This window comes from Diabrotica virgifera, chromosome 10, assembly GCF_917563875.1.
Source record: "Diabrotica virgifera virgifera chromosome 10, PGI_DIABVI_V3a".
Lineage (NCBI taxonomy): Eukaryota > Metazoa > Arthropoda > Insecta > Coleoptera > Chrysomelidae > Diabrotica > Diabrotica virgifera.
Window position 1 is genome coordinate 91,299,353 of NC_065452.1, and position 10,171 is coordinate 91,309,523.

At 28.4% G+C, this 10,171-nt stretch overlaps 1 protein-coding gene across 2 annotated transcripts in view; it reads right to left on the reverse strand.

The window, feature by feature from the left end:
- LOC114334477 (3-hydroxy-3-methylglutaryl-coenzyme A reductase) overlaps positions 1-9,390 on the reverse strand; it is a 490,400-nt gene extending 481,010 nt beyond the window's left edge. For both annotated transcript variants that reach the window (XM_050641423.1, XM_050641422.1), the window contains exon 1: positions 9,294-9,390. The gene's annotated coding sequence lies outside the window, so the exon portion shown is untranslated. The remainder of the gene's footprint in view (positions 1-9,293) is intronic.
- Between the last annotated feature and the right edge of the window lie 781 nt (positions 9,391-10,171).

Below are 10,171 nucleotides of genomic sequence, written 5' to 3' on the forward strand. Positions count from 1 at the left end.
CAGAGTTATCTATCAAGAACGTTTAAAATGTGTTTGTAATTTATCCACGACAGATTTTGTATTACTTTTTATGATCATATCTCAAAGAAAATAAATTCCATAAGGGAGGATATGGATTGAACTATTTAATTTTTTTATTGGTTTAAATAAAAGTGCATAATTTCAAAAATACTCTCTGAAAATTTTAGATTGATCGGAGTAAAATTACCAGAGATACAGCATGTTGAATATCCCTACCTTCGACTCACTTTGCCGCGGTTTCGCGCAAGCACGCTTGAGCGTAGTGAGAAACGTTCAACAACTGTTCGCCTTCTCTTTTGTAGATTATTCCGCGATTAAAAAAAATTTCCGATGTGCATCACTTTACGATTTGACAGAAAATAAGAAGATGAAGATGCAGTTGTCAAAACTTTAAACGCATTTTTCTCAAAGCTGCTTTTTCAAATGCGGTGGACATTGTAACTGAAAAACTACTCGATCGATCCACCTGAAATTTTGCATAGATTTTCTTTAGACATTTCTTGAGGTAATGTGTCGAGATATATTTGTCTTTGTGTTTATTTTTTCTTTAGAAATAATAAATATGTTGATTTTTATCCTTTTGTTACAAAGAATTTCGTTTTTTGACTTCCGAGTGATACCAAGAACTCAAAAATCGTTAAAAATAAAAAAAAACTCGATAGCATTACCTCGAGAAACTCATAAGCTAATAAATTTTTTTTGAATTTTTTGTTTCACATAATCCAGTGACGAGTTCTGATGTCTACCGCAAATTTCATTTTTTTGCAGGTGTCTAAAAATTTGCCACTGTTGGCAATTTTTCCTTGAAAATTGTTTTGGATATTGTGTGAATTGTACTTAATATGCTTATTTAATTTAAAAATAAAATAACTGTACCATAGTTTAAAAAAATCACAAAAATCTGCTTGAAATGTTGATTTCAAACCACTTAAATAAAATGTGGCTCCTTACTGAGTTACAGGGTGTTTTATTTAAAAATTTAAAAACTATTTTTACCCAGTACTTTAAAACTATTTGACGTATCCTTATCGTACTTGGCAGAAAGTGTGTCTACTATAAACCCTAATAGATTATGATAAATAAAGGTTTCTGGATACTACCAGAGGCGTACGACAGGGGATAGTGAATGGTTGACCTTTCCCAAATTCTACGCCACTGGGGGAATTACTATTTTAGTGCAATTTTTCGATTCTCCAATTCTTTCTATGCAAATAATATACTCTTTATTGGTAACGATAAAGTCATTACATTAGTTTTCGAGATATTTAAAGTTAAAAATGAAACGGCACACTTATTTTGATTAATTTATGATATAATTCATAATAATTAATATTTAAAAACTATTTGTACCCAGTACTCTAAAACTATTTGAGGTATTAATATCATACTTGGCCGAAAGTTTAGGTACTGTACACCCTACTAAATTATATTAAATATTCGTCTCTGGCTACTACCAGAGGTGTACGATAGGGGAAAGTGACTGGTTGACCCTTTCCAAATTCTATGCCACTGACGGAATTGCTATTTTAGTGTAGGTAATTTTTAGATTTCACAATATGTACTTTTTATGCAAATAGCATACTTTTCATTCGTAACGATAAGATCCTTAGTTTTCGAGATATTTGAAGTTAAAAATGAAGCGACACAATGTATTAATCAAAATAATATTAATCAATGTGCCGTTTCATTTTTAACTCAAAATATCTCGAAAACTAATGACTTTATCGTTACCAATGCAGAGTATATTATTTACATAGAAAGTATTGGATAATCGAAAAATTGCGCTGAAATAGTAATTCCCAGTGTCGTAGAATTTCGGGAGGGTCATCCATTCATTATTCCCTGTCGTACGCCTCTGGTAGTAGCTAGAAACGCTTATTTATCACAATTTAGTAGGGTGTATAGTAGCCACACTTTCTGCCAAGTATGATAGGGATATCTCAAATATTTTTAAAGTACTGGGTAAAAATAGTTTTTAAATTTGTAAATAAAACACCCTGTAACTCAGTAAGCAACCATATTTTATTTAAGTGATTTGGGTTAAATCTTAATATTTTGAGGCCTAAAATCTACAACTCAGAGATTGGACATTCTTAATGATATACCCTGTATACGCTCGTCACTATTTAATTTAATATTACTTTGGAGAAAATTAGGCAGTATTATTTTTCGCACTGAACAATTAATTCTTAATTTAAAAGCGATATATTTTAAAAAAAAATTTCTAGACTTCTTTCTTCGGTCTGATTTCTATTTGTTTTAAAAACTTTATCAGTAGATGAGTCGGAGAGTAGGAGTTGAAGATAAGAATGGACGTAAAAGACAAAACACTATAACTAAATAGCATGTCACACTCCTAGTATATAGATAAGGTAATTTATCTTAATAAAATATTATAGAAAAAAGTTTTAGTCAAGTAATACTTTTTTGTAGTCTTTAAAGGTCTGTAATTTGTGACAGTGTGCCACCGTGTCCTAATCTATTTTAATATATGTCAGTAAAACTATGTACTTCAAAATATGAATAGGTTCCAAACGTTCAAAATTGGTAGAAATAAAGTAGAATTACAGCTATAACAGTATTTTGACTTAATTATATAATAATAGATTAGAATAATATTTAAAATACAATTGGAAGAAAACTGCCGGCAGGAAATCAATAGGGTTCGAAAGTTAGGGTTTTGATTTCAAAATTTTATATAATAATAAGGCATATAGTGACACTAATATTGCATTATGGGGCTGATAGATACTGATCGGAAATAGAAGAAGGGTAATAGTAGAGGTAAAAGGAGTCGAATAAGAGCCCCAAAATAAGTAATAAAAATTAAGAAAGAAATGCCGAAAGAAAGGACAGCAAACATAATAAATAATTGAAAATCCCAACCGCTGCTGAAATGAAGAAATCAGAAATATTATCAAAAATCCAACGTAAAAGATAAGTTCCAAGTCAAACCGATATTAAATAAGCTCACTATTAAATAAAAATTAGTTTCTATGTATTTACTATAACCAATTAAGATCTACCAATTAGATCTACTATGTTTATCAGAACACAATAAAAGTAAAAGTAGAAGAAAAACTAACTGACCCAACTGAAGAAGGCAATGAGGTAGGAAAGAGAGACTGAGTTTTTTATTGTTCAACCTGATCATGGACGAAATCATAAAAAAAGGAAGAACTAAAAAAGGATATCCAAATGCGAGAAAAACAACTTAAAATAATCTGTTATCAAGACGAGGCAATACTAATTTCCCAATGTTAAGATGATTTACAACGTATGCTGCACCATTTTAATATAACCGCCAAAAATTGAACAGGCTAATTTCCCAAAAAAGACAAAATGCATGGTTATACCTTAGATTAAGGAAGACTATTTCGGTTTCGTTAATCCGGTTTCGTTAATCTAAGGTTTATACCAGCAAATCTACGAATATGTAGAGCTAGAGGGTAAAGATAGTAGAACAAGTGATGGTGTTTAAATATCTAGGCATCACACTATCTGGCTACAGAAACTCGAAACAGAGGTGGAAGATCAAGTGAATAGAGCACACAGATCTGCAGGTTGCAGGAATGAAACAATATGGAGAAATAGAAATATCAGGAAAGAATTGAAAGGCAGAATTTACAAAACAGTGATCAGACCAATAATGATCTACGCGGCAAAAACACGACCTGAGAGGTCAAAAGAGAGGACAAAAGAATGCTAGAAACAGCAGAGATAAAATCTCTTTAAAAAGTCGATTGCAAGATACTATGGAACAGAGCTAGAAGTACAGATATACGACGGAGATGCAAGATGGAGAGCATTAACCCGACACCTGCCACGTGGGAAGCTACCAGCACCCCATAACAAATTTTTATCAAATATTTGGTATTTCAAGTTTGGTAACCGAGCTGTGCGTCATGGTAGCTTTCTATAATATTATATAGCATATATGTGTTAGTGTTTAAAGTGGTAATTTAGTGCCATTCTGAACTTGTAGTTGTAGCTCTAAGTCGAATTGGGGTGTCATCAACTGGCACTTTAAGTTTTAAATTCTTTTTGTATTTTTGATACACAGGTCAAATTTACATTTTTTATTGAAATAACTGATTTAAATTATTAATATAGACTCTATACTCACTAAATCCTAATTTTTTTAGATATTTTACTTGACTTTATTTATTATGGCTTGGTACTTGCTAATTTGCTTAGAACACCTTTTTCATTTTGTTTTTTTAACTTTTATAACATATTAGTGGCTAATAAGTTAATAAATATGTTTTTTATATTCTTGTGTTACTCAACACATTATTTTGTTTTTTAAACAAGTAGATCACAGAAAATTTTTAAGGGGTGCTGTGAGCACCCCACGTGGCAGTTGGCGCCTTGTAAAGCCACGTGGCAGGTGCCGGGTTAAGAACATGAAAAGAAAAAGAAGAGCAGAATGGAACCACCATATAAGCCGAATGACAACAAATAGAGTCGTAAAGGCAGAGAGAGACGGTTCCCCAATAGAAACACGATCAGCGGGAAGACTTCGAAAACCATGGAATGACAACTTATTGGAGGCGCATTGAAAATACAGACAGAGTCATGTCTACACAAAAAGAAGAAGAAGAATATTAGAGAAATAGCAATAAAAATATTGAATAGTCTAAAGTATAGGCAAATCATGGCAAAGTAAAATAGATAAAGTAGTAATAAGTATTAACATGAAATAAATTTGAACCTAAATTAATAACTTTTATAAAAATACTACTATGTAAAAACTTTATAATAATAATAATAATAATAATAATGTTTATTTACTTCTCATTATGCTCTCATATATAACAATATTAAAATAGAATAAATCAATACTAACATAATTACAAATTAATTTTAAGTTAAATATTTTCACATATAAATAAACAGTAAATAAACCAAAAGAAGAAATTCCCTGAAGAACCAGAGGTTGTGCTCAGGGATTACATTATTCAAATATTAAACATTAACAATACAAAAACGCATAACAAATATTAAAAATTAACAATACATAACGCATAACCACTCATAATGCATAACAAATATATTATATATTAGTAGTTATATTATAAATTTAATTAAAGATCGCATTCAAAAATTCAGTTCCAGTGTTCTTAATAAATTTTTTAAAAATGGATTTAATCATGTTGAATGAGTTTATTTTTCTCAAATATATTTTATAAATTTCGGGTAAATAATTAAATATTTTAGGAATATAGTATGTGAAATTATGTTTACCAATTGATTTAAGATTACTAATAATTTTTACATAGTCATGAAGTTTTCTTCTAGTGTCGTAATGATGATCTATCGATTTCAATATCTGTTTATTTTTGTATGTATGCAAAATTATGTTTAATAAATATAATTGCCTAATTTTAAAAACACCTGCTTGCTGATAAAGAAGTTCTGATGAATATAAGCGAGTTTTTTTTAACATTATTTTTAAAAATCTCCTTTGAAGTATTTCGAGTTTAATCAAATGTGAGGAATATGTTCCACCCCATGCTATAATGGCATATCTAAGACGTGATTCTATTAAGGAATAGTATACCATCTTTAAGTAAGATAAATCAAGAATGTTGCTGAGATATCTAAATCTGTATAGTATCATTCTTAGAGTTTTACATACCATATCAATATGTATATCCCATTTCAAGTGACAATCTATATAAACGCCTAAATATTTTATGTATTCTTTCCTATTTATTTTAATGTACGCCTTATTATAGTTTAGATTTAATTCCATGAATTCGGGTAAATTACTTTTATATATTGAAAATGGTATAAAGTAAGTTTTATCTGTATTAACTGTCAGTAGTTTCATACTTAGCCAATCTAGAACCTTTACAGTTTCTGTTTCTGCCAAAGTTTTAAGTTCATTCCAAGAATTACTAGTGTAAAGTATAACTGTGTCGTCAGCAAAACAAATAATCTTTCCATTTATTTTCATTGCCGCTAGATCATTTATATATATTGAAAACAATAAAGGGCCTAAAACAGTACCTTGAGGCACACCATACTCAATGCTTCTTTCAGTACTAAGTTTGTTATTAATTTTGACAATTTGCAATCTATTTTTTAAATAACTTTGAAATAGTAAATATGGTATTCCTCTTATTCCAAGATCGTCCAAAGCACCTAATAACTGTTGATGACTAACATTATCAAATGCTTTCGCTAAATCTAAAAATATTGCTAAAGTAGGAGAACCACTGTCCAGCATCTTATATAAATAATCAGTAGCAGATGTTATAGCATCTGAAGTGGAATATCCTTTTTTAAAACCAAATTGGTTTGTAGAAAGCAGGTTAAACTTTTTAAGATATTGATTAACTCGTTCGGCTAATGCCTTTTCAAAGATTTTTGCAAGACTGGTAATATATTGGACGATAATTTTGCACTAATTTTTTATCACCTTTTTTAAATATGGGTATAATTACAGCTTTTTTAAAATTGTCAGGACATGTACCTTGTTCAAATATTATATTTATTAAATTAGTTATTGGATCAACAACATAATGGGAAATTATCTTTAACAGATCAGCAGAAATGTTATCTATGCCAGGAGATTTTTTTGGTTTTAAAGAATGAATAATAGACTGAACTTCTGATTTTGTTACGGGTTTTAGAAAAAACGTACTATTACATGTAGTTTTTGGAGGATTAGGTGAAGATGGTATTTTAATATTTTTAGCAAGCTCAGACCCTACATTAGAAAAATAATCATTAAAAATATTGCAAATATTCTGACTATCAGTGATTACCTCATTATTTTGATTTAAAATGGAATTAATTTCATTGTTTGTTTGATTATTATCTAATTTTTTAATAGTGTTCCACAGACCTTTAGAACTGTTTTTATATTTTGTAATTTCTGAATGAAAATAATTCTTTTTTGCCTCAATAATCAGTTTATTTAATTTATTTTTGTAAATTGTGTATTCTTTTTTTAATCCTAGGTCATCTGGCTTGTTCATAAATTTTCTGTATAGTTCATTTTTTTTATTAACTGATTTTACTAAACCATCAGTCATCCAGATATTCCTCTTAATCTCACATCTTTTTTTCTTTATTTCTTTTGTATTTTTATTGATTAAAGAAATGAGTGTATCTGTAAAATTATTCAAGAAATCATTAGGGTTATTAGTATTAGAAGAGTAATCCCAATTTTGAAAACTAAGATCTTTTTTTAAATCATCATAATTAATTATTTTCCTAAATTTAGTTTTGTATTCAATTTTATTTTTCTCAAAAGAAAAACTTACAAATGTTGCTTTATGATCAGTCACAGAGAGATCCAGAACAGCTGATAAAGCATTATGGTTGATACAAAATTTACTTTTTATAAAAATGTGGTCTATACAACTACGAGAATTCCCCTGTACTCTAGTATTTTTATTTATTATAGATAGAAAACTATGTTCACTCAATATGCTTAAATACTCAGAAGATTCTGGTGTCATGTTTTTGATATTAATATTAATATCGCCCAATAAAATATGATAATTACAAACTGAATTTTTAGTAATCTCTAAATATTTATCTAAATCACTACAAAAATGCTCTTCATCTGTTAATGGTGGTCTGTAAATCACTGTTATTATTGTATTTTTACCATTTTTACCTAATATAGTTATCTCTAATACTTTACATACACTAATGTTTACAATTTTCCACGTAAATTTTAAATTCTTTTTTAAATATACAACGACACCATCATTTTGATTTATATTTCCTTGATTATATAAAATATTATAATTATCTATTTGAAATAAAGATATATCAGGAATAATCCAAGTTTCTGTTAGACATATACAGTCAAAATCGAGTGTCATCTGTTGTATATTTAATCGTAGCTCATCTAGATTTTTATTAAGGCTTCTAATATTTTGAAGTAAAATGGTAAAATTTTTATTATATTTATCTTTATAAAAATCTGTAGTTAATTTATTAAAATCTTCAATATGTTTAGGTTTATGAGTCATTATGGGAATATAGTTTACATCACGAATGTATGGATCCATACTATAACAATAAAAAATTTTAGAATTTATTATTTTGTTTCCTAGTATTAACTCTTTCGAATAATGAAAATGATTATTGCATAAATAATTGAAATTTTGTCTGACTTGCTAACATTTTCAAAATAAAGTATGTGATCTTATTAGATATTGCTTTTTACAGTTTTCTTTGTTTTCCAAATGAAATCAGGAATAAATAATCTTGTTTCCCAAATTAGTTTAGAAATCTTAATGATGGGAAAATCGTTACTAATTTATAAATTAAAAACTTTTTTAAAATACTTATATAAGATTTAACCAAGTTTTGAAATTTGCGTGCGGTTGTATTTTTAAAGAGAAATCACATGCTAAATATGTATTTTTTTGAACGGTATTCCTAACTTAAAGTTGATTTCATGTAATCGAATGAACTATCTTCCAATAAAATCGTCCCAGGAACGCAAATCTTAAATATTGGCATTATCATTTTAAAGTTATCTACTTTAAAATGAATAATATACCTATGTCTGAATTCTGAATTGTCAATAATACCTATATGAATGAGTCAGATAAATTTAAATTATTAGAAGAATTTTTTTATCAAGCAACAAGAACAAAATTTGTTTAATTTATTAATTATTTTGTATTTGGATAACGATTTTCGAAGTGGAAATCAAAACGTCAAATAAATTTAATTTCAGACTTAAATTTTGGTTTATTCCCAACCAAAAAACTGGAGTTTTAAAATTTTGAAAAGTATTTTAATAAATTTAAAAAAATTACAAATATGGTACATTTTTCAATAGCTCACGTTTTGTTTTTCCCATATTTTAAAATAAATTTAAAATATAGGCACTAATTAATAATTTCGTTATAAAAATTACCCATTTTCTAAATTTTCTAATATTACAATATACCAACGAAAGTATACTCTCTAATTAATATAATTTATAGAATAAATACAGCACCATTTCAAAAAGAATAAAACAAATTCCTATCCAATTGCAAATTATTTAGTTAAAATTTTTATATATATGTACTTCTAGATGGTTGAAAGGGACCAGGGACCTTACTTTTCAAAAAAGACACTAAATAGTTACCTTGGCATGCAAAAACATGCACATATATTTTTGTAATATCAAAAATTTTAAATATGTCAAATTATATTTTAAAAATTATTTATTATCTAATATTTTATAGTGATTATAATTTAAGATCCAAAAATCAAACAACAATTTTCAAAATCTAATTGGTACATACCCAAAAAACTGTTAACAAAAAGCACTAAACAAATACCACTCCGCGAGTTTCAGTTGGTAGTCGTAGTGAATGCACTGGTCGCGCGTACAAGACGAAGTTTCAGAGAAGACTGAAAGTGAATTAAAAATCAAATATGTTCTCTCCAATACCGTATGCACCACACAGCGAATGTTGCGTTTGGAACTTGGCTATGAATTTCTTTTCTACACCTTATAATTTGATTGAACCCAAAAATATACCGAATTCAGACACTGTTATACAAGGGATACGAAAACGTGACAGCCATTTATTCAAAAAAAAATTTTGTTGATTTTTTGTTATTTCAAGTAGATGTTAATCGTTTATTCATTAATATTTTACCGAAAAAGAAATAATCCATTTAACTTCTTTAATCCAATGTAAAATCTTTATTGAAAAAATAAATCTTCTTAAAGTGCCCTCTCTTCAATAGAGGTTGGCTACTACATTATTTGTAAATTTTTCTGTCTTCAGCTCTTCATATTATCTGTTTAAAATTTAGCCCTCTTCATTGTCGGATGTTTCTTAGCCACGATAGTTTTTCCTTCCTAGTCGTCTCTTCCCTCGATCTTTCCTTTCACTATTGGTTGAGCATATTGGTACTTATTATTTCTCACTATGTGGCTTAGGTATGATGTTTTTTCTAACTTTCACTGTGTCTCGTTCCTTACCTATTCTAGGAAGTTCTTCATTTGAGGTGTGAGATGAAATTTTGATGATTATCCACATTCCAAAGGCCTCCACTCCAATTTATTTACGGTTGATCTTTTAATGGTCTTCGTCTCAACTGTATAGAGAAGAGTCGACCAGATGTAGGATTTTAATAAACGTAGTCGAATTTCGAGTTTTATTCGAGAATC